This window comes from Pseudophryne corroboree, chromosome 6 (genome assembly GCF_028390025.1).
Source record: "Pseudophryne corroboree isolate aPseCor3 chromosome 6, aPseCor3.hap2, whole genome shotgun sequence".
NCBI classification, from domain to species: Eukaryota; Metazoa; Chordata; class Amphibia; order Anura; family Myobatrachidae; genus Pseudophryne; species Pseudophryne corroboree.
The window spans coordinates 591,584,425-591,610,300 of record NC_086449.1 but is presented as its reverse complement, the minus strand read 5'-3'; the positions used below and the strand labels follow the sequence as shown (position 1 = coordinate 591,610,300).

Here is a 25,876-nt window from a genome sequence, read left to right as displayed (position 1 = left end):
ATTGGTCTGACTGAGCCATCCGGCTTCGGGACCACAAATAGACTTGAATAATAACCCTGACCCTGTTGGTGTACAGGGACCGGAATCAACACTGCCGAATCCAGTAAGGACTGAATGGCAATTTGCAAAACTGTCCTCTTGTCGTCCGACAGAGGCAAGCCTGTCTTGAAAAACCGCAGAGGCGGCAGACAGTCGAACTCTATTTTGTAACCTTTTAACACTAAATTGCGAATCCAGCCCTCCGCGGATGTGTGGAACCACGCCCCATGGAACGTCTGAAGGCGTGCTCCCACAGTTGGAGAACCGAGATGGGCTGGTAGGCCGTCATGCCACTGGCTTGTCGGTAACCTTAGCGTCTTGGCGAGTTGTGTTGGTTTGATGGAAACCACGTCCTCGACCACGTCTAGCAGGCGTGGCTGATCCTCTGCCACGTCCTCGAAAGGGCTGAGATCTAAAGGATTTGAACGAAGGTCCAGCGTACCTTCTTCTTGGCGCAGGTGGAGGCACTGGTAAGAACACAGACTTACCTCCCGTAGCCTCCTTAATCCATGCGTCCAATTCTGGACCAAACAACTTCTTGCCATCGTAAGGCAACGCCTCTATACTTCGTTTGACCTCTGCCTCCGCTTGATAAGTACGCAGGTAGAGTGCTCTTCGTGCCGTAACTAGCGAAGATGAAATACGAGAAGTGAGCTGACAGACGTCAGTAGACGCTGTACAGAGATACTCTACAGCCTCAATCATTTGATTTACCTGAATTATCAGGTTTTCGTCATGTAAAGCAGATGTGAGTTCTGTAAGCCATATTATGAGCGCCTTAGTGACCCAAATGCCAACCAATCCAGGTCTTAGCATCACACCTGCTGCTACATACATGGATTTTAGCATAGTTTCTATCTTACGATCTGAAGGATCTTTAAGCGTAGTAGCTGATGGCACTGGTATGGTTAATTTCTTGGTAAGCTTTGACACTGAAGAATCAACTATTGGTGGATTCTCCCATGTACACGTTACCGAGTCTGGAAACGGATAACTAGACTTAAATCTGCGAGGTATAGAAAACCGTTTATCTGGATTCTGTCTTGTTTCTACTAACATCTGATTTAGAGAATCCGACACAGGAAAACTTACTGGCGTCTTCCGTCGTTTAGTAAATACGACCTGATCATTGGTGAGAGGCTGCTCAGCTTCAGGAAACCTTAGCGACTGCCGTACCGCTCTGATGAGATCATCAATGCCGGAACTGTTAACATCCTCGCCATCTGACTCCACTTCGCCCTCCTCCCCCTCATCGTGTTCCGTGAGGTCTGGGATGGAATCGTCAGAATGCAACATAGCAGACACTGGAAAATCATAAGACATATGAAAATTATCCCGTTTGCCCAAAATGGATTTGGACCGTACGCAAGGCTGAGACGCCTCCGGTAGTTCTGGCGGTCTCACCCTAGACTCAGATCTTAACGTTTCTCGCTCCAGACGAGCAGTGGTCATTTCTGTCTGAAATTTCTCCAGTACATTTACTAACATACCCCACGGAGGGTCCGGTGAGGAAATTGGTTGCAAAACCGGAGCAGAAATGGTATTCTGAACGGAATCCACAAAACATACGTTACATGTGGTAGATGCATCCGGTAACACACTGCCACATACTTTGCAAATATGCTTTTTAGTTTTTGCTGGTGCCTTACTCATGGCGACAGACAATACAATACACAAAAAACAGACACCTGCACGACTCAGTAAAATAGCAATAAGGTGGCTCTGTATATATATCTGGCCCAGTGCAATACACGTGGCCAGTACTAAGAAATTTGATCCCAAATTCCCACTAACACCCCTGCGCCTTCCGGTGGTGTAGAGATGTAAGGCAGGAACGTTCTGGAATCACAGCAGGAAAACACAGGAAGCATGTTAAAAATGTCTGCCCTGCTAACTTATACATATAATCACCGTGCTGGTACAACTTTCACTGATTATACTGTAACAATCTCCTCTGCTGCTGCAGTATTTCTCTGCGACATTATTATTGTCCCCCCTGTAATGGCTGCCTGCTCTTTTAGCTTATTACAGCGGCAGCGCAGCGTGTGGGCCCCCAGCGGGTATCGTAGAGCGCTATGTGCCTCGTGTGTCCCAGCGGTGGCCTCGTGTATAATAGCGGCGTCAGCTAATCAAGGTAGCGCTGCGGCGGGCGGCGGCCTGTAAGAATCGATCAGCGGTGCCTGCACGGAGGTCTGTGGCCGAACGTGCGGGCGCCTGAGCGGGGAGAGCCGCGGTGCCCGCACGGAGGTCTGTGGCCGACCGTGCGGGCGCCTGAACGGGGAGAGCCGCGGTGCCTGCACGGAGGTCTGTGGCCGACCGTGCGGGCGCCTGAGCGGGGAGAACCGCGGTCGAACGTGCGGGCGCCTGAGCGGGGAGAGCCGCGGTACCTGCCGGAGGCTGAGAGGGGAGAGCCGCGTAACAATCCCTCTGCCGTCACCAAGCACTATGTCCCCACACGTCGGGGCGGCAGCGGGAGCTGACCGCCCCGTTTCACATACCTTACTCCCGCAGACGTGCGGAGGCTCCGACGGGGCTTTTCAGTAAGCGCCGGCTAGCCAGTGCAGGAGGATGTGAGGGCTGTGAGGGAGCTCTTTCAGAGAGGCCCGACACGCCCGTGCTGCTATCAGCAGCTGCACGATCCCTGACCCTGCCTTTTGGAAGGGGGAAAGGGATGTGTACAAATAGTAGAAAAAATAAAAATAAAAATAAAAGTTTCTTCAACAAAACCGTGACTTCAGGTATTAAGCTGCTACCACGTTCAGCACAGAAAAAACACTGAGTAAGTGCTCAGGGATATGGAGGGGTGGAGTGTTACTAATTTGAATATTCAGTGCTGTTTCCTGCGGAAGCCCGTCCATATCCCAAGAGTACTCCAGTGACCCCTAGTGGATGATAAAGAAACACACATCTGCGATCATAATCTTTGGCATGCGGAAGGACGCCCAGCACAGGGCAAGTCCGCTCCCCATGCCAGGTCCTGAACCCCCCTGCAGCCATGCAAAAGCATCGCACAGCGGCAATGCTGTTGCACCTGCCGACTAGCTCTCTGACTACGCAGCCTAGCTGCTGAGGCAGACGGCTACCTGCCATGTTTTTGTGCGTGGCGGCTGCATGTGACATTACGCAGTCACCGTGGCCTGCCCCACAAACGGTCTGGACCCGCCTGCGTTGTCCAGGCCGCAACTCCAAAACGCAGCTGCAACTCCGCCGACACGCCTTGCGACCACCTCTGCCTGTCAATCAGGCAGAGGTGATCGCACAAGTGAGATGCCGGTCGCACGCGCAGTGCGACTGCTGCGCATGCCTATACAGCACAGGGCTTAAGTCTGCATACGCTGCCACTGCAGCGACCAGGTCTGAATTAGGCCCCTAGTGTGTATCCACTATTGCGCAATCCTGTGGCTCACAGATAACATCTTCTGGTCAGCATTGCAGCACGCCAAATAGAAGATATTGCGTGTGAACTGGTGCGGTGAAACGAAGGACAGAACGAGATGACATTCCATCCTTCATTACATTGTCTAGTGTGTACCAGCAATCTGGTATGGTCCAGGCCAAAGGGAATTCAGTATGACCATTGGACCGATTTCCCATTGGCCTGCTGCGTACCAGGCCTAAGACAGAGCAAATAAACTAGGCCAAAGATATAAAACTATATAAACTATACATATAACTTATATAAAATAAAACAAACCTGTAATCATAAAAATATAAATCTGAAAAAATCTACATACTGGGGTAATAACCATCTATCAATCTAGCAAAATATCTCAAGACAAGATTAGTGTACAAAAAATAAAAAGCATTAACACATACTGTAGCTCCTTAAGGCTGGGTACACACTAGATTGTTGTCGGGATGATTTGCCGTATCGGATTGACAAATCATAAAAATCACCTAGTGTGTCCCCACTATTGCACAATCCTGTGGGTCGCAGACAATATCTTCTGGTCAGCCCTGCAGCGCAGCCAACTAGAAGAAATTGCATGCAAACTGATGTAGTAATAAGAAGGACAGAACGAGAATTTGTTCCATCCTTCATTACATTGTCTAGTGTGTGTCAGCAATCTGGCAGGCCCAAAGGGAATTCAGCCAGATCATTGGACCAATTGCCTATCAGCCTGGTATGTACCCAGCCTAAGGCAGAACAAATAAACCAGAGCCAAAGATATAAAAATCTATAAAATATACATAAAAACATATATAAAATACAACATAGCTGTAAACATAAAAATATAAATCTAAATAATCTACATACTGGGGAAATAACTATCGATCACTCTATATCACAGATGACCATATCAACAAAAATGTATGCATCACTGAGCAGAGTATATCATATATCACTCACAATAGTCCCTGCCCCATTGGAGCTTACAGTCTCAAATTCCTAACACACAAGTGTTCACACACGTTTATAGATTTACAAAGTTAAACCCCACAGAAAGCAAAATATCTCAAGACATGATCAGTGTACAAAAAGCAAAAAGCATTAACACATAGCTCTTTAAGGCCGGGTACACACTAGATCGTTGTCGAGACGATTTTCCATATCAGAATTACAAATCGTCTACATCATCTACGGCGTAATTCCGACCTGATAGTAGATGTGTGGAAAAACGCACATCTACAATCATATTCTTTGGCATGCGGAGGGACGCCCAGCACAGGGCAAGTCAGCCCCACATGCCAGGTCCTGAACCCCCCTGCAGACGTGCAAAAGCATCGCACAGCAGCGATGCTGTAGCACCTGCCGACTAGCTCTCTGCCTACGTAGCCTGACGGCTACCTGCCATATTTTTGTGCGCAGCAGCTGCGCGTGACATCACGCAGTCACCGCGGCCTTCCCCACAAACGGTCCGAACTCGCCTGCGTTGTCCGGACTGCGCCCCGAAAATGCAGCTACAACTCCGCCAACATGCCTTGCGACCACCTCTGCCTGTCAATCAGGCAGAGGTGATCGCACAAGTGAGATGTTGTCGCATCTCACTGTGTGCGAACGCGAAGTGCGACTGCTGCGCGTGCCTATACAGCACAGGGCTTCAGCCTGCATACGCTGCCACTGCAGTGACCAGGTCTGAATTAGGCCCCTAGTGTGTATTCACTATTGCGCAATCATGTGGGTCGCAGATGACATCTTCTGGTCAGCATTGCAGCACGGCCAAATAGAAGATATTGCGTGTGAACTGGTGCGGTGAAACGAAGGACAGAACGAGATGACGTTCCATCCTTCATTACATCGTCTAGTGTGTACCAGCAATCTGGTATGGTCCAGGCCAAAGGGAATTCTGGCATGGTCCAGGCTGTGTACCAGGCCTAAGACAGAGCAAATAAACTAGGCCAAAAATATAAAAATATATAAACTAAACATAAAACATATAAAATAAAACAAATCTGCATTCATAAAAATATAAATCTATAAAAAAATCTACATACTGGGCAAATAACTATATAGCAAAATATCTCAATACATGACTTATATACAAAAAATAAAAAGCATTAACATATAGCTCTTTAAAGCCGGGTACACACTAGATCGTTGTCAGAGGATTTGCCAAATCAGAATGACAAATCGTCTACATCCCCTAGTGTGTACACACTATTGCGCAATCCTGTGGGTCGCAGATGACATCTTCTGGTCAGTATTGCAGCATAGCCAACTAAAAGATATCGCGTATGAACTGGTGTGGTGAAACGAAGGACAGAACGAGATGATGTTCCATCCTTCATTATATTGTCTAGTGTGTACTGGCAATCTGGCATGGTCCAGGACAAAGGGAATTCAGCCCGACCATTGGACCAATTGCCCTTCAGCCTGGTGTGTACCCAGCCTAAGGCAGATCAAATAAACCAAGTCCAAAGATATTTAAATCTATGAAATATAAATAAAACATATATAAAATACAACAAATCCGTAAACATAAATATATAAATCTAAATAATCTACATACTGGGGAAATAACTATCTATCGATCACTCTATATCACAGATGACCCTATCAACAAAAATGTATGCATCGCTGAGTAGAGTATATCATATATTACTCACAAGAGTCCCTGCCCTATTGGAGCTTACAGTCTAAATTTCATAACATGTAACAGCTCATACATACACACATATACACATACACACACTCTGTTGCATAACTATCTCTTTGCACTTGTCCCTGTTGGCAGGGTGATTTCTCTCTAAGGGGCCTATTTATTATCCCTTCATTTTTACAAAGAATAGAGTCTACGGCAAACACACATATCTGATAAATATACATGTATAGCAGGAATATATTACCACGCCTCTACAGGTCTAGAACTAAAGTCTAGCCTGGAAGTTATCAGTAATTAATAATAATATTAATTACCTGTCTTGGGTCTACGTCTCCTGCCATTCTGTCTTCAGTATATGCTCTGTAGTAAAGATGACCTCACAGAAGTCCAGAGATGTAGCTTGCTGTGCTGATGACCTCACAGTTCAATCATGGAGAAGGTCCACCTAAAAAAAAAGTTAGAGGCGTGATAATATATTCCTGATATACATGTATATGTATTATTATTATTGTTTCTTTATATCATACCACAAATAAACGCAGTGCTGTACAGAGAGCACAAGTCATCCATATCAGTCCCTGCCCCATAGGAGCTTACAGTCTCAATTTACTAACACTCTGTCATACACACACACACACACAAATACAGTGTTGCATAAATATCTCATTGCACCTGTCCTGTTGACAGGGTGATTTCACACTAAAGCAGCTGGATTTTTGGAAGTATAAACTTCAACAATAATAAATGTTATAAACCGCATAACCAGAAAAACCCAATCTGTCACCAATTTATGCAACGCTGTACCGAGAACACATGTCACTCATATTAGTCCCTGCCCCATTGGAGCTTACAGTCTCAAATTCCTAACACACAAGTGTTCACACATGTTTATAGTTTTACAAAGTTAAACCCTACAGTAAGCAAAATATCTCAAGACATGATCAGTGTACAAAAAACAAAAGGCATTAACACATAGCTCTTTAAGGCCGGGTACACACTAGATCATTGTCGAGACGATTTTCCATATCAGAATGACAAATCGTCTACATCACCTACGTCCTAATTCAGACCTGATAGTAGATGTGTGGAAAAACACACATCTGCGATCATAATCTTTGGCATGCGGAGGGACGCCCAGCACAGTGCAAGTCCGCTCCCCATGCCAGGTCCTGAACCCCCCTGCAGCCATGCAAAAGCATCGCACAGCGGCAATGCTGTTGCACCTGCCGACTAGCTCTCTGACTACGCAGCCTAGCTGCTGAGGCAGACGGCTACCTGCCATGTTTTTGTGCGTGGCGGCTGCATGTGACATCACGCAGTCACCGTGGCCTGCCCCACAAACGGTCTGGACCCGCCTGCGTTATCCGGGCCGCAACTCCAAAACGCAGCAGCAACTCCGCCGACACGCCTTGCGACCACCTCTGCCTGTCAATCAGGCAGAGGTGATCGCACAAGTGAGATGCCGTGCGCACGCACAGTGCGACTGCTGCGCATGCCTATACAGCACAGGGCTTAAGTCTGCATACGCTGCCACTGCAGCGACCAGGTCTGAATTAGGCCCCTAGTGTGTATCCACTATTGCGCAATCCTGTGGCTCACAGATAACATCTTCTGGTCAGCATTGCAGCACGCCAAATAGAAGATATTGCGTGTGAACTGGTGCGGTGAAACGAAGGACAGAACGAGATGACATTCCATCCTTCATTACATTGTCTAGTGTGTACCAGCAATCTGGTATGGTCCAGCCAAAGGGAATTCAGCATGACCATTGGACCGATTTCCCATTGGCCTGCTGCGTACCAGGCCTAAGACAGAGCAAATAAACTAGGCCAAAGATATAAAACTATATAAACTATACATATAACTTATATAAAATAAAACAAACCTGTAATCATAAAAATATAAATCTGAAAAAATCTACATACTGGGGTAATAACTATCTATCAATCTAGCAAAATATCTCAAGACAAGATTAGTGTACAAAAAATAAAAAGCATTAACACATACTGTAGCTCCTTAAGGCTGGGTACACACTAGATTGTTGTCGGGATGATTTGCCGTATCGGATTGACAAATCATAAAAATCACCTAGTGTGTCCCCACTATTGCACAATCCTGTGGGTCGCAGACAATATCTTCTGGTCAGCCCTGCAGCGCAGCCAACTAGAAGAAATTGCATGCAAACTGATGTAGTAATAAGAAGGACAGAACGAGAATTTGTTCCATCCTTCATTACATTGTCTAGTGTGTGTCAGCAATCTGGCAGGCCCAAAGGGAATTCAGCCAGATCATTGGACCAATTGCCTATCAGCCTGGTATGTACCCAGCCTAAGGCAGAACAAATAAACCAGAGCCAAAGATATAAAAATCTATAAAATATACATAAAAACATATATAAAATACAACATAGCTGTAAACATAAAAATATAAATCTAAATAATCTACATACTGGGGAAATAACTATCGATCACTCTATATCACAGATGACCATATCAACAAAAATGTATGCATCACTGAGCAGAGTATATCATATATCACTCACAATAGTCCCTGCCCCATTGGAGCTTACAGTCTCAAATTCCTAACACACAAGTGTTCACACACGTTTATAGATTTACAAAGTTAAACCCCACAGAAAGCAAAATATCTCAAGACATGATCAGTGTACAAAAAGCAAAAAGCATTAACACATAGCTCTTTAAGGCCGGGTACACACTAGATCGTTGTCGAGACGATTTTCCATATCAGAATTACAAATCGTCTACATCATCTACGGCGTAATTCCGACCTGATAGTAGATGTGTGGAAAAACGCACATCTACAATCATATTCTTTGGCATGCGGAGGGACGCCCAGCACAGGGCAAGTCAGCCCCACATGCCAGGTCCTGAACCCCCCTGCAGACGTGCAAAAGCATCGCACAGCAGCGATGCTGTAGCACCTGCCGACTAGCTCTCTGCCTACGTAGCCTGACGGCTACCTGCCATATTTTTGTGCGCAGCAGCTGCGCGTGACATCACGCAGTCACCGCGGCCTTCCCCACAAACGGTCCGAACTCGCCTGCGTTGTCCGGACTGCGCCCCGAAAATGCAGCTACAACTCCGCCAACATGCCTTGCGACCACCTCTGCCTGTCAATCAGGCAGAGGTGATCGCACAAGTGAGATGTTGTCGCATCTCACTGTGTGCGAACGCGAAGTGCGACTGCTGCGCGTGCCTATACAGCACAGGGCTTCAGCCTGCATACGCTGCCACTGCAGTGACCAGGTCTGAATTAGGCCCCTAGTGTGTATTCACTATTGCGCAATCATGTGGGTCGCAGATGACATCTTCTGGTCAGCATTGCAGCACGGCCAAATAGAAGATATTGCGTGTGAACTGGTGCGGTGAAACGAAGGACAGAACGAGATGACGTTCCATCCTTCATTACATCGTCTAGTGTGTACCAGCAATCTGGTATGGTCCAGGCCAAAGGGAATTCTGGCATGGTCCAGGCTGTGTACCAGGCCTAAGACAGAGCAAATAAACTAGGCCAAAAATATAAAAATATATAAACTAAACATAAAACATATAAAATAAAACAAATCTGCATTCATAAAAATATAAATCTATAAAAAAATCTACATACTGGGCAAATAACTATATAGCAAAATATCTCAATACATGACTTATATACAAAAAATAAAAAGCATTAACATATAGCTCTTTAAAGCCGGGTACACACTAGATCGTTGTCAGAGGATTTGCCAAATCAGAATGACAAATCGTCTACATCCCCTAGTGTGTACACACTATTGCGCAATCCTGTGGGTCGCAGATGACATCTTCTGGTCAGTATTGCAGCATAGCCAACTAAAAGATATCGCGTATGAACTGGTGTGGTGAAACGAAGGACAGAACGAGATGATGTTCCATCCTTCATTATATTGTCTAGTGTGTACTGGCAATCTGGCATGGTCCAGGACAAAGGGAATTCAGCCCGACCATTGGACCAATTGCCCTTCAGCCTGGTGTGTACCCAGCCTAAGGCAGATCAAATAAACCAAGTCCAAAGATATTTAAATCTATGAAATATAAATAAAACATATATAAAATACAACAAATCCGTAAACATAAATATATAAATCTAAATAATCTACATACTGGGGAAATAACTATCTATCGATCACTCTATATCACAGATGACCCTATCAACAAAAATGTATGCATCGCTGAGTAGAGTATATCATATATTACTCACAAGAGTCCCTGCCCTATTGGAGCTTACAGTCTAAATTTCATAACATGTAACAGCTCATACATACACACATATACACATACACACACTCTGTTGCATAACTATCTCTTTGCACTTGTCCCTGTTGGCAGGGTGATTTCTCTCTAAGGGGCCTATTTATTATCCCTTCATTTTTACAAAGAATAGAGTCTACGGCAAACACACATATCTGATAAATATACATGTATAGCAGGAATATATTACCACGCCTCTACAGGTCTAGAACTAAAGTCTAGCCTGGAAGTTATCAGTAATTAATAATAATATTAATTACCTGTCTTGGGTCTACGTCTCCTGCCATTCTGTCTTCAGTATATGCTCTGTAGTAAAGATGACCTCACAGAAGTCCAGAGATGTAGCTTGCTGTGCTGATGACCTCACAGTTCAATCATGGAGAAGGTCCACCTAAAAAAAAAGTTAGAGGCGTGATAATATATTCCTGATATACATGTATATGTATTATTATTATTGTTTCTTTATATCATACCACAAATAAACGCAGTGCTGTACAGAGAGCACAAGTCATCCATATCAGTCCCTGCCCCATAGGAGCTTACAGTCTCAATTTACTAACACTCTGTCATACACACACACACACACAAATACAGTGTTGCATAAATATCTCATTGCACCTGTCCTGTTGACAGGGTGATTTCACACTAAAGCAGCTGGATTTTTGGAAGTATAAACTTCAACAATAATAAATGTTATAAACCGCATAACCAGAAAAACCCAATCTGTCACCAATTTATGCAACGCTGTACCGAGAACACATGTCACTCATATTAGTCCCTGCCCCATTGGAGCTTACAGTCTCAAATTCCTAACACACAAGTGTTCACACATGTTTATAGTTTTACAAAGTTAAACCCTACAGTAAGCAAAATATCTCAAGACATGATCAGTGTACAAAAAACAAAAGGCATTAACACATAGCTCTTTAAGGCCGGGTACACACTAGATCATTGTCGAGACGATTTTCCATATCAGAATGACAAATCGTCTACATCACCTACGTCCTAATTCAGACCTGATAGTAGATGTGTGGAAAAACACACATCTGCGATCATAATCTTTGGCATGCGGAGGGACGCCCAGCACAGTGCAAGTCCGCTCCCCATGCCAGGTCCTGAACCCCCCTGCAGCCATGCAAAAGCATCGCACAGCGGCAATGCTGTTGCACCTGCCGACTAGCTCTCTGACTACGCAGCCTAGCTGCTGAGGCAGACGGCTACCTGCCATGTTTTTGTGCGTGGCGGCTGCATGTGACATCACGCAGTCACCGTGGCCTGCCCCACAAACGGTCTGGACCCGCCTGCGTTATCCGGGCCGCAACTCCAAAACGCAGCAGCAACTCCGCCGACACGCCTTGCGACCACCTCTGCCTGTCAATCAGGCAGAGGTGATCGCACAAGTGAGATGCCGTGCGCACGCGCAGTGCGACTGCTGCGCATGCCTATACAGCACAGGGCTTAAGTCTGCATACGCTGCCACTGCAGCGACCAGGTCTGAATTAGGCCCCTAGTGTGTATCCACTATTGCGCAATCCTGTGGCTCACAGATAACATCTTCTGGTCAGCATTGCAGCACGCCAAATAGAAGATATTGCGTGTGAACTGGTGCGGTGAAACGAAGGACAGAACGAGATGACATTCCATCCTTCATTACATTGTCTAGTGTGTACCAGCAATCTGGTATGGTCCAGCCAAAGGGAATTCAGCATGACCATTGGACCGATTTCCCATTGGCCTGCTGCGTACCAGGCCTAAGACAGAGCAAATAAACTAGGCCAAAGATATAAAACTATATAAACTATACATATAACTTATATAAAATAAAACAAACCTGTAATCATAAAAATATAAATCTGAAAAAATCTACATACTGGGGTAATAACTATCTATCAATCTAGCAAAATATCTCAAGACAAGATTAGTGTACAAAAAATAAAAAGCATTAACACATACTGTAGCTCCTTAAGGCTGGGTACACACTAGATTGTTGTCGGGATGATTTGCCGTATCGGATTGACAAATCATAAAAATCACCTAGTGTGTCCCCACTTTGCACAATCCTGTGGGTCGCAGACAATATCTTCTGGTCAGCCCTGCAGCGCAGCCAACTAGAAGAAATTGCATGCAAACCGATGTAGTAATAAGAAGGACAGAACGAGAATTCGTTCCATCCTTCATTACATCGTCTAGTGCAGCGGTGGCCAACCCGCGGCTCTCGAGCCGCATGTGGCTCTTTCATCCTGCGCATGTGGCTCGATCTGCTCCCGGCCACCGCTGCCTGACACACAGCAACTTCTAAGGTTTAGAAGTTGCTGTGTGTTCATTTAAGGTCTCTCCGGCGTGCAAGGAGAGTAGAGGAGAGCGCAGCGCGCGCCTCTCCTGCCCCTCTGACTCCTGTCCTGCGGCGGTGTCTATCTTCAATTCGGTGCCTGCCCATGAGCCAATCAGAGCTCGCGGTCCGGCAGCTAAGCTCCTGATGGCTGCCGGACCGTTAGCTCTGATTGGCTCACAGGCCGGCGCTGAATTGAAGATAATTACCGCCGCTGGAGTCAGAGGAAGAGGAGAGGCGCACGCTGCGCTCTTCTCCCCGCACACCAGCAGCACAATGGTGGGCAGCACTTGGGGTGGGGGGGCAGCCACTGTGGGGACATGTGGATTTGCACTGGGGGCATAGCTGGCACTGTGGTGGCATGTGGATCTGCACTGGGGGCATAGCTGGCACTGGGGGCATGTGGATCTGCACTGGGGACATAGCTGGCACTGTGGGGGCATGTGGATTTGCACTGGGGGCATAGCTGGCACTATGGGGGCATGTGTATCTGCACTGGGGGCATAGCTGGCACTGTGGGGGCATGTGTATCTGCACTGGGGGCATAGCTGGCACTGTGGGGGCATGACTATCTGCACTGGGGGCATATCTGGCACTGTAAGGACATGTGTAGCTGGCACTGGGGGCATAGCTGGTACTGTGGGGGCATGTGGATCTGCACTGGGGGCATAGCTGGCACTGGGGGCATGTGGATCTGCACTGGAGGCATAGCTGTCACTGTGGCGGCATGTGTATATGCACTGGGGGCATAGCTGGCACTGTGGGAGCATGTGGATCTGCACTGGGGGCATAGCTGGTACTGTGGGGGCATGTGTATCTGCACTGGGGGCCTATCTGGCACTGTAAGGATATGTGTAGCTGGCACTGGGGGCATATCTGGCACTGTAAGGACATGTGTATCTGCACTGGGGGCATATCTGGCGCTATAGGGGCATGTGTATCTGCACTGGGGGCATATCTGGCACTGTAAGGACATTTGTATCTGGTACTGGGGGCATATCTGGCACTGTTAGGACATGTGTATCTGGCACTGGGGCATAGCTGGCACTGTGTGGACATGTGTATCTGGCACTGGGGCATAGCTGGCACTGTGTGGACATGTGTATCTGGCACTGGGGGCATAGCTGGCATTGTAAGGACATGCATAGCTGGCACTGTGGAGACGTGTATCTGCACTGGGGGCATATCTGGCACTGGGGGCATATCTGGCACTGTGGGGGCATGTGTATCTGGCACTGGGAGCATAGCTGTCACTGTGGGGAGATGTGTATCTGGCACTGGGGCATAGCTGACACTGTGGGGGCATGTGTATCTGGTACTGTGGGGCATGTGTATCTGGCACTGGGGGCATATATTTATCTGGCACTGTGTGGACATATGTGTATCTGGCACTGTGGAGGGGGATATGTGTATCTGGCACTGTGGAGGCACCCATTTTTTGGCATTTTTATATGTATGTGGCACTGTACTGGGACATTATATGTATGTGGCACTGTACAACATGACTAAAAACGGGGTTACGACACAAGGTCATACTCCTACAAATGTCATACTGAAAGGTGCGCGCACAAAAATGGGGTGTGGCATGATAGTGGCTCTTGCCCTTTACTACGGATCTTTTCTGGCTCTTTGCCTCTGACTGGTTGGCCACCCCTGGTCTAGTGTGTGCCAGCAATCTGGCAGGCCCAAAGGGAATTCAGCCAGACCATTGGACCAATTGCCTATCAGCCTGGTGTGTACCCAGCCTAAGGCAGAACAAATAAACCAGAGCCAAAGATATAAAAATCTATAAAATATACATAAAAACATATATAAAATACAACATAGCTGTAAACATAAAAATATAAATCTAAATAATCTACATACTGGGGAAATAACTATCGATCACTCTATATCACAGATGACCATATCAACAAAAATGTATGCATCACTGAGCAGAGTATATCATATATCACTCACAATAGTCCCTGCCCCATTGGAGCTTACAGTCTCAAATTCCTAACACACAAGTGTTCACACACGTTTATAGATTTACAAAGTTAAACCCCACAGAAAGCAAAATATCTCAAGACATGATCAGTGTACAAAAAGCAAAAAGCATTAACACATAGCTCTTTAAGGCCGGGTACACACTAGATCATTGTCGAGACGATTTTCCATATCAGAATTACAAATCGTCTACATCATCTACGGCGTAATTCCGACCTGATAGTAGATGTGTGGAAAAACGCACATCTACAATCATATTCTTTGGCATGCGGAGGGACGCCCAGCACAGGGCAAGTCCGCCCCACATGCCAGGTCCTGAACCCCCCTGCAGACGTGCAAAAGCATCGCACAGCAGCGATGCTGTAGCACCTGCCGACTAGCTCTCTGCCTACGTAGCCTGACGGCTACCTGCCATATTTTTGTGCGCAGCAGCTGCGCGTGACATCACGCAGTCACCGCGGCCTTCCCCACAAACGGTCCGAACTCGCCTGCGTTGTCCGGACTGCGCCCCGAAAATGCAGCTACAACTCCGCCAACATGCCTTGCGACCACCTCTGCCTGTCAATCAGGCAGAGGTGATCGCACAAGTGAGATGTTGTCGCATCTCACTGTGTGCGAACGCGAAGTGCGACTGCTGCGCGTGCCTATACAGCACAGGGACTTCAGCCTGCATACGCTGCCACTGCAGTGACCAGGTCTGAATTAGGCCCCTAGTGTGTATTCACTATTGCGCAATCATGTGGGTCGCAGATGACATCTTCTGGTCAGCATTGCAGCACGGCCAAATAGAAGATATTGCGTGTGAACTGGTGCGGTGAAACGAAGGACAGAACGAGATGACGTTCCATCCTTCATTACATCGTCTAGTGTGTACCAGCAATCTGGTATGGTCCAGGCCAAAGGGAATTCTGGCATGGTCCAGGCTGTGTACCAGGCCTAAGACAGAGCAAATAAACTAGGCCAAAAATATAAAAATATATAAACTAAACATAAAACATATAAAATAAAACAAATCTGCATTCATAAAAATATAAATCTATAAAAAAATCTACATACTGGGCAGATAACTATATAGCAAAATATCTCAATACATGACTTATATACAAAAAATAAAAAGCATTAACATATAGCTCTTTAAAGCCGGGTACACACTAGATCGTTGTCAGAGGATTTGCCAAATCAGAATGACAAATCGTCTACATCCCCTAGTGTGTACACACTATTGCGCAATCCTGTGGGTCGCAGATGACATCTTCTGGTCAGCATTGCAGCATAGCCAACTAAAAGATATCGCGTATGAACTGGTGTGGTGAAACGAAGGACAGAACGAGATGATGTTCCATCCTTCATTATATTGTCTAGTGTGTACTGGCAATCTGGCATGGTCCAGGACAAAGGGAATTCAGCCCGACCATTGGACCAATTGCCCTTCAGCCTGGTGTGTACCCAGCCTAAGGCAGAACAAATAAACCAAGTCCAAAGATATTTAAATCTATGAAATATAAATAAAACATATATAAAATGCAACAAATCCGTAAACATAAATATATAAATCTAAATAATCTACATACTGGGGATATAACTATCTATCGATCACTCTATATCACAGATGACCCTATCAACAAAAATGTATGCATCGCTGAGTAGAGTATATCATATATTACTCACAAGAGTCCCTGCCCTATTGGAGCTTACAGTCTAAATTTCATAACATGTAAAAGCTCATACACACACACATATACACATACACACACTCTGTTGCATAACTATCTCTTTGCACTTGTCCCTGTTGGTGTCCCTGTTGGCAGGGTGATTTCTCTCTAAGGGGCCTATTTATTATCCCTTCATTTTTACAAAGAATAGAGTCTACGGCAAACACACATATCTGATAAATATACATGTATAGCAGGAATATATTACCACGCCTCTACAGGTCTAGAACTAAAGTCTAGCCTGGAAGTTATCAGTAATTAATAATAATATTAATTACCTGTCTTGGGTCTACGTCTCCTGCCATTCTGTCTTCAGTATATGCTCTGTAGTAAAGATGACCTCACAGAAGTCCAGAGATGTAGCTTGCTGTGCTGATGACCTCACAGTTCAATCATGGAGAAGGTCAACCTAAAAAAAAAGTTAGAGGCGTGATAATATATTCCTGATATACATGTATATTTATTATTATTGTTTCTTTATATCATACCACAAATAAACGCAGTGCTGTACAGAGAGCACAAGTCATCCATATCAGTCCCTGCCCCATAGGAGCTTACAGTCTCAATTTACTAACACTCTGTCATACACACACACACACACACAAATACAGTGTTGCATAAATATCTCATTGCACCTGTCCTGTTGACAGGGTGATTTCACACTAAAGCAGCTGGATTTTTGGAAGTATAAACTTCAACAATAATAAATGTTATAAACCGCATAACCAGAAAAACCCAATCTGTCACCAATTTATGCAACGCTGTACCGAGAACACGTCACTCATATTAGTCCCTGCCCCATTGGAGCTTACAGTCTCAAATTCCTAACACACAAGTGTTCACACATGTTTATAGTTTTACAAAGTTAAACCCTACAGTAAGCAAAATATCTCAAGACATGATCAGTGTACAAAAAACAAAAGGCATTAACACATAGCTCTTTAAGGCCGGGTACACACTAGATCATTGTCGAGACGATTTTCCATATCAGAATGACAAATCGTCTACATCACCTACGTCCTAATTCAGACCTGATAGTAGATGTGTGGAAAAACACACATCTGCAATCATAATCTTTGGCATGCGGAGGGACGCCCAGCACAAGGCAAGTCCGCTCCCCATGCCAGGTCCTGAACCCCCCTGCAGCCATACAAAAGCATCGCACAGCGGCAATGCTGTTGCACCTGCCGACTAGCTCCCTGACTACGCAGCCTAGCTGCTGAGGCAGACGGCTACCTGCCATGTTTTTGTGCGTGGCGGCTGCATGTGACATCACGCAGTCACCGTGGCCTGCCCCACAAACGGTCTGGACCCGCCTGCGTTGTCCGGGCCGCAACTCCAAAACGCAGCTGCAACTCCGCCGACACGCCTTGCGACCACCTCTGCCTGTCAATCAGGCAGAGGTGATCGCACAAGTGAGATGCCGGTCGCACGCGCAGTGCGACTGCTGCGCATGCCTATACAGCACAGGGCTTAAGTCTGCATACGCTGCCACTGCAGCGACCAGGTCTGAATTAGGCCCCTAGTGTGTATCCACTATTGCGCAATCCTGTGGCTCACAGATAACATCTTCTGGTCAGCATTGCAGCACGCCAAATAGAAGATATTGCGTGTGAACTGGTGCGGTGAAACGAAGGACAGAACGAGATGACATTCCATCCTTCATTACATTGTCTAGTGTGTACCAGCAATCTGGTATGGTCCAGGCCAAAGGGAATTCAGCATGACCATTGGACCGATTTCCCATTGGCCTGCTGCGTACCAGGCCTAAGACAGAGCAAATAAACTAGGCCAAAGATATAAAACTATATAAACTATACATATAACTTATATAAAATAAAACAAACCTGTAATCATAAAAATATAAATCTGAGAAAATCTACATACTGGGGTAATAACTATCTATCAATCTAGCAAAATATCTCAAGACAAGATTAGTGTACAAAAAATAAAAAGCATTAACACATACTGTAGCTCCTTAAGGCTGGGTACACACTAGATTGTTGTGGGGATGATTTGCCGTATCGGATTGACAAATCATAAAAATCACCTAGTGTGTCCCCACTATTGCACAATCCTGTGGGTCGCAGACAATATCTTCTGGTCAGCCCTGCAGCGCAGCCAACTAGAAGAAATTGCATGCAAACCGATGTAGTAATAAGAAGGACAGAACGAGAATTCGTTCCATCCTTCATTACATCGTCTAGTGTGTGCCAGCAATCTGGCAGGACCAAAGGGAATTCAGCCAGACCATCCATTGGACCAATTGCCTATCAGCCTGGTGTGTACCCAGCCTAAGGCAGAACAAATAAACCAGAGCCAAAGATATAAAAATCTATAAAATATACATAAAAACATATATAAAATACAACATAGCTGTAAACATAAAAATATAAATCTAAATAATCTACATACTGGGGAAATAACTATCGATCACTCTATATCACAGATGACCATATCAACAAAAATGTATGCATCACTGAGCAGAGTATATCATATATCACTCACAATAGTCCCTGCCCCATTGGAGCTTACAGTCTCAAATTCCTAACACACAAGTGTTCACACACGTTTATAGATTTACAAAGTTAAACCCCACAGAAAGCAAAATATCTCAAGACATGATCAGTGTACAAAAAGCAAAAAGCATTAACACATAGCTCTTTAAGGCCGGGTACACACTAGATCGTTGTCGAGACGATTTTCCATATCAGAATTACAAATCGTCTACATCATCTACGGCGTAATTCCGACCTGATAGTAGATGTGTGGAAAAACGCACATCTACAATCATATTCTTTGGCATGCGGAGGGACGCCCAGCACAGGGCAAGTCCGCCCCACATGCCAGGTCCTGAACCCCCCTGCAGACGTGCAAAAGCATCGCACAGCAGCGATGCTGTAGCACCTGCCGACTAGCTCTCTGCCTACGTAGCCTGACGGCTACCTGCCATATTTTTGTGCGCAGCAGCTGGGCGTGACATCACGCAGTCACCGCGGCCTTCCCCACAAACGGTCCGAACTCGCCTGCGTTGTCCGGACTGCGCCCCGAAAATGCAGCTACAACTCCGCCAACATGCCTTGCGACCACCTCTGCCTGTCAATCAGGCAGAGGTGATCGCACAAGTGAGATGTTGTCGCATCTCACTGTGTGCGAACGCGAAGTGCGACTGCTGCGCGTGCCTATACAGCACAGGGCTTCAGCCTGCATACGCTGCCACTGCAGTGACCAGGTCTGAATTAGGCCCCTAGTGTGTATTCACTATTGTGCAATCATGTGGGTCGCAGATGACATCTTCTGGTCAGCATTGCAGCACGGCCAAATAGAAGATATTGCGTGTGAACTGGTGCGGTGAAACGAAGGACAGAACGAGATGACGTTCCATCCTTCATTACATCGTCTAGTGTGTACCAGCAATCTGGTATGGTCCAGGCCAAAGGGAATTCTGGCATGGTCCAGGCTGTGTACCAGGCCTAAGACAGAGCAAATAAACTAGGCCAAAAATATAAAAATATATAAACTAAACATAAAACATAAAATAAAACAAATCTGCATTCATAAAAATATAAATCTATAAAAAAAATCTACATACTGGATAAATAACTATATAGCAAAATATCTCAATACATGACTTATAATAAGATTTTACTTACCGATAAATCTATTTCTCGTAGTCCGTAGTGGATGCTGGGACTCCGTAAGGACCATGGGGAATAGCGGCTCCGCAGGAGACAGGGCACAAAATAAAAGCTTAAGGATCAGGTGGTGTGCACTGGCTCCTCCCCCTATGACCCTCCTCCAAGCCTCAGTTAGGATACTGTGCCCGGACGAGCGTACATAATAAGGAAGGATATTGAATCCCGGGTAAGACTCATACCAGCCACACCAATCACACCGTACAACTCGTGATCTGAACCCAGTTAACAGTATGATAAACGCAAAGGAGCCTCTGAAAAGATGGCTCACAACAATAATAACCCGAATTTTTGTAACAATAACTATATACAAGTATTGCAGACAATCCGCACTAGGGATGGGCGCCCAGCATCCACTACGGACTACGAGAAATAGATTTATCGGTAAGTAAAATCTTATTTTCTCTGACGTCCTAGTGGATGCTGGGACTCCGTAAGGACCATGGGGATTATACCAAAGCTCCCAAACGGGCGGGAGAGTGCGGATGACTCTGCAGCACCGAATGAGAGAACTCCAGGTCCTCCTCAGCCAGGGTATCAAATTTGTAGAATTTAGCAAACGTGTTTGCCCCTGACCAAGTAGCTGCTCGGCAAAGTTGTAAAGCCGAGACCCCTCGGGCAGCCGCCCAAGATGAGCCCACTTTCCTTGTGGAATGGGCTTTTACTGATTTTGGTTGTGGCAATCCTGCCACAGAATGTGCAAGCTGAATTGTACTACAAATCCAACGAGCAATCGTCTGCTTTGAAGCAGGAGCACCCAGCTTGTTGGGTGCATACAGGATAAACAGCGAGTCAGATTTTTCTGACTCCAGCCGTCCTGGAAACATATATTTTCAAGGCCCTGACAACGTCAAGCAACTTAGAGTCCTCTAAGTCCCTGGTAGCCGCAGGTACCACAATAGGTTGGTTCATGTGAAATGCAGAAACCACCTTAGGTAGAAATTGAGGACGAGTCCTCAATTCCGCCCTGTCAGAATGAAAAATTAAGTAAGGGCTTTTATATGATAAAGCCGCCAATTCTGACACACGCCTGGCTGAAGCCAAGGCTAACAGCATCGACACCTTCCATGTGAGATATTTTAAGTCCACAGTGGAAAGTGGTTCAAACCAATGTGATTTTAGAAAACTCAACACAACATTGAGATCCCAAGGTGCCACTGGAGGCACAAAAGGAGGCTGTATGTGCAGCACCCCTTTTACAAAAGTCTGAACTTCAGGTACTGAAGCCAGTTCTTTCTGGAAGAAAATCGACAGGGACGAAATTTGAACCTTAATGGACCCCAATTTTAGGCCCATAGACAGTCCTGTTTGCAGGAAATGAAGAAAACGACCCAGTTGAAATTCCTCTGTAGGGGCCTTCTTGGCCTCACACCACGCAACATATTTATGCCAAATGCGGTGATAATGTTTTGCGGTTACGTCCTTCCTGGCTTTGACCAGAGTAGGGATGACTTCTTCTGGAATGCCTTTTTCCCTCAGGATCCGGCGTTCAACCGCCATGCCGTCAAACGCAGCCGCGGTAAGTCTTGGAACAGACAAGGCCCCTGCAGTAGCAGGTCCTTTCTTAGAGGTAGAGGCCACGGTTCGTCCGTGAGCATCTCTTGAAGTTCCGGGTACCAAGTCCTTCTTGGCCAATCCGGAACCACGAGTATAGTTCTTACTCCTCTCCTTCTTATGATTCTCAGTACTTTTGGTATGAGAGGCAGAGGAGGGAACACATACACTGACTGGTACACCCACGGCGTTACCAGAGCGTCCACTGCTATTGCCTGAGGGTCCCTTGACCTGGCGCAATATCTGTCCAGTTTTTTGTTTAGACGTGACGCCATCATGTCCACCTTTGGTTTTTCCCAACGGTTTACAATCAGGTGGAAGACTTCTGGGTGAAGTCCCCACTCTCCCGGGTGAAGGTCGTGTCTGCTGAGGAAGTCCTTCCCAGTTGTCCACTCCCGGAATGAACACTGCTGACAGTGCTATCACATGATTTTCCGCCCAGCGAAGAATCCTTGCAGCTTCTGCCATTGCCCTCCTGCTTCTCGTGCCGCCCTGTCTGTTTACGTGGGCGACTGACGTGATGTTGTCCGATTGGATCAACACCGCCTGACCCTGAAGCAGAGGTTTTGCTTGACTTAGGGCATTGTAAATGGCCCTTAGTTCCAGAATGTTTATATGAAGAGATGTTTCCATGCTTGACCACAAGCCCTGGAAATTCCTTCCCTGTGTGACTGCTCCCCAGCCTCTCAGGCTGGCATCCGTGGTTACCAGGATCCAATCCTGAATGACAAATCTGCGGCCCTCTAGTAGATGAGCACTCTGCAGCCACCACAGGAGAGACACCCTTGTCCTTGGCGACAGGGTTATCCGCTAATGCATCTGCAGATGCGATCCGGACCATTTGTCCAGTAGATCCCACTGAAACGTTCTTGCATGGAATCTTCCGAATGGAATCGCTTCGTAAGAAGCCACCATTTTTCCCAGGACCCTCGTGCACTGATGCACTGAGACCTGTCCTGGTTTTAGGAGGTTCCTGACTAGCTCGGATAACTCCCTGGCCTTCTCCTCCGGGAGAAACACCTTCTTCTGGACTGTGTCCAGAATCATTCCTAGGAACAGTAGACGTGTCGTTGGAATCAGCTGCGATTTTGGAATATTTAGAATCCACCCGTGCTGACGTAACACTACCTGAGATAGTGCTACTCCGACTTCTAACTGTTCCCTGGATCTTGCCCTTATCAGGAGATCGTCCAAGTAAGGGATAATTAAAATGCCTTTTCTTCGTAGAAGAATCATCATTTCGGCCATTACCTTGGTAAAGACCCGAGGTGCCGTGGACAATCCAAACGGCAGCGTCTGAAACTGATAAAGACAGTTTTGTACTACAAACCTGAGGTACCCTTGGTGAGAAGGGTATATTGGGACGTGGAGATAAGCATCTTTGATGTCCAGAGACACCATATAGTCCCCTTCTTCCAGGTTCGCTATCACTGCTCTGAGTGACTCCATCTTGAATTTGAACCTTTTTATGTAAGTGTTCAAGGATTTCAGATTTAAAATTGGTCTCACCGAGCCGTCCGGCTTCGGTACCACAAACAGCGTGGAATAATACCCCTTTCCCTGTTGCAGGAGGGGTACCTTGATTATCACCTGCTGGGAATACAGCTTGTGAATGGCTTCCAAAACTGCCTCCCTGTCGGAGGGAGACTTTGGTAAAGCAGACTTCAGGAACCGATGAGGGGGAAACGCCTCGAATTCCAGTTTGTACCCCTGCGATACTACCTGTAGAATCCAGGGATCCACTTGCGAGTGAGCCCACTGCGCGTTGAAATTCTTGAGACGGGCCCCCACCATATCTGAGTCTGCTTGTAAAGCCCCAGCGTCATGCTGAAGACTTGGCAGAAGTAGGGGAGGGCTTCTGCTCCTGGTAAGCGGCTGCATGGTGCAGTCTTTTTCCTCTTCCTCTGCCCCGGGGCAGAAAGGAGTGGCCTTTTGCTCGCTTGTACTTATGGGAACGAAAGGACTGAGTTTGAAAAGACGGTGTCTTTTTCTGCTGATGTGGAGTGACCTGGGGTAAAAAGGTGGATTTTCCAGCCGTTGCCGTGGCCACCAGGTCCGATAGACCAGCCCCAAATAACTCCTCCCCTTTATACGGCAATACTTCCATGTGCCGTTTGGAATCCGCATCCCCTGACCACTGTCGCGTCCATAACGCTCTTCTGGCAGAGATGGACATAGCACTTACTCTTGATGCCAGGGTGCAAATATCCCTCTGTGCATCACGCATATATAGTAATGCATCCTTTAAATGTTCTATAGTTAACAAAATATTGTCCCTATCCAGGGTATCAATATTCTCGGTCAGGGAATCCGACCATGCGACTCCAGCACTGCACATCCAGGCTGAGGCGATTGCTGGTCGCAGTATAACACCAGTATGTGTGTATATACTTTTTAGGATATTTTCCAGCCTTCTATCAGCTGGTTCTTTGAGGGTAGCTGTATCAGGAGACGGTAACGCTACTTGTTTTGATAAACGTGTGAGCGCCTTATCTACCCTAGGGGGTGTTTCCCAACGCGCCCTAACCTCTGGCGGGAAAGGATATAATGCTAATAATTTTTTAGAAATTAGCTGTTTTTTATCGGGGGAAACCCACGCTTTTTCACACACCTCATTTATTTCCTCTGACTCAGGAAAAAATATTGGTAGTTTTTTCTCACCCCACATAATACCCTTCTTTGTGGTACTTGTAGTGTCAGAAAGGTTCAATGCCTCTTTCATTGCCGTGATCATGTAACGTGTGGCCCTACTGGACTGTCGACCCACTGAGGTAACGGGCGTTTTAGCGCCCCTGACGGTGTTTGAGACGCCTGGACAGGCACTAATTGATTTGCCGGCTGTCTCATGTCGTCAACAGTTTTTTGCAAATTGCTGACATTATCACTTAATTGTTTAAATACAATCATCCAGTCAGGTGTCGACTCCCTAGGGGGTGACATCACCAACACAGGCAACTGCTCCGCCTCCACATCATTTTCCTCCTCATACATGTCGACACCCGCGTACCGACACACAGCACACACACCGGGAATGCTCTGATAGAGGACAGGACCCCACTTAGCCCTTTGGAGAGACAGAGGGAGAGTCTGCCAGCACACACCCAGCGCTATATATATATACAGGGATAACCTTATATAAGTGTTACTCCCTTATAGCTGCTGTTAATATATTTATTTGCTGCCAAACGTGCCCCCCCTTCTCTTTTTTACCCTGATTCTGAAGCAGGACTGCAGGGGAGAGTCAGGGAGCCGTCCTTCCAGCGGAGCTGTGAGGGAAAATGGCGCTTGTGTGCTGAGGAGATAGGCTCCGCCCCTTCACGACGTCCTTATCTCCCGCTTTTTTGTGTAAAATGGCAGGGGATTAAAATACATCCATATAGCCCAGGAGCTATATGTGATGTATTCTGTTTTGCCACCTAAGGTATTCTGTTATATTGCGTCTCAGGGCGCTCCCCCCCCCAGCGCCCTGCACCCTCAGTGACCGGAGTGTGAAGTGTGCTGAGAGCAATGGCGCACAGCTGCGGTGCTGTGCGCTACCTTAGTCTGAAGACAGGATGTCTTCTGCCGCCGATTTCACCGGACCTCTTCGTCTCTTCTGGCTCTGTAAGGGGGACGGCGGCGCGGCTCCGGTGACCCATCCAGGCTGAACCTGTGATCGTCCCTCTGGAGCTAGTGTCCAGTAGCCTAAGAAACCCGATCCACTCTGCACTCAGGTGAGTCCGTTTCTTCTCCCCTTAGTCCCACGATGCAGTGAGCCTGTTGCCAGCAGGACTCACTGAAAATAAAAAAACCTAACTAAACTTTTATTCTAAGCAGCTCAGGAGAGCCACCTAGATTGCACCCTTCTCGGCCGGGCACAAAAATCTAACTGAGGCTTGGAGGAGGGTCATAGGGGGAGGAGCCAGTGCACACCACCTGATCCTTAAGCTTTTATTTTGTGCCCTGTCTCCTGCGGAGCCGCTATTCCCCATGGTCCTTACGGAGTCCCAGCATCCACTAGGACGTCAGAGAAATACAAAAAATAAAAAGCATTAACATATAGCTCTTTAAAGCCGGGTACACACTAGATCGTTGTCAGAGGATTTGCCAAATCAGAATGACAAATCGTCTACATCCCCTAGTGTGTACACACTATTGCGCAATCCTGTGGGTCGCAGATGACATCTTCTGGTCAGCATTGCAGCATAGCCAACTAAAAGATATCGCGTATGAACTGGTGTGGTGA

At 46.5% G+C, this 25,876-nt stretch overlaps 1 long non-coding RNA gene across 1 annotated transcript in view; it reads right to left on the bottom strand.

Moving 5' to 3' along the window:
• The window catches only part of LOC134933059 (uncharacterized), a 41,770-nt gene extending 24,974 nt beyond the window's left edge, over positions 1-16,796 (bottom strand). The window contains exons 1-3 of the long non-coding RNA XR_010179583.1: positions 16,681-16,796; positions 10,633-10,763; positions 6,398-6,528 (exon numbers count right to left, since the gene is read on the bottom strand). This is a non-coding gene — a long non-coding RNA (uncharacterized LOC134933059). The remainder of the gene's footprint in view (positions 1-6,397; positions 6,529-10,632; positions 10,764-16,680) is intronic.
• Positions 16,797-25,876: the final 9,080 nt, after the last annotated feature.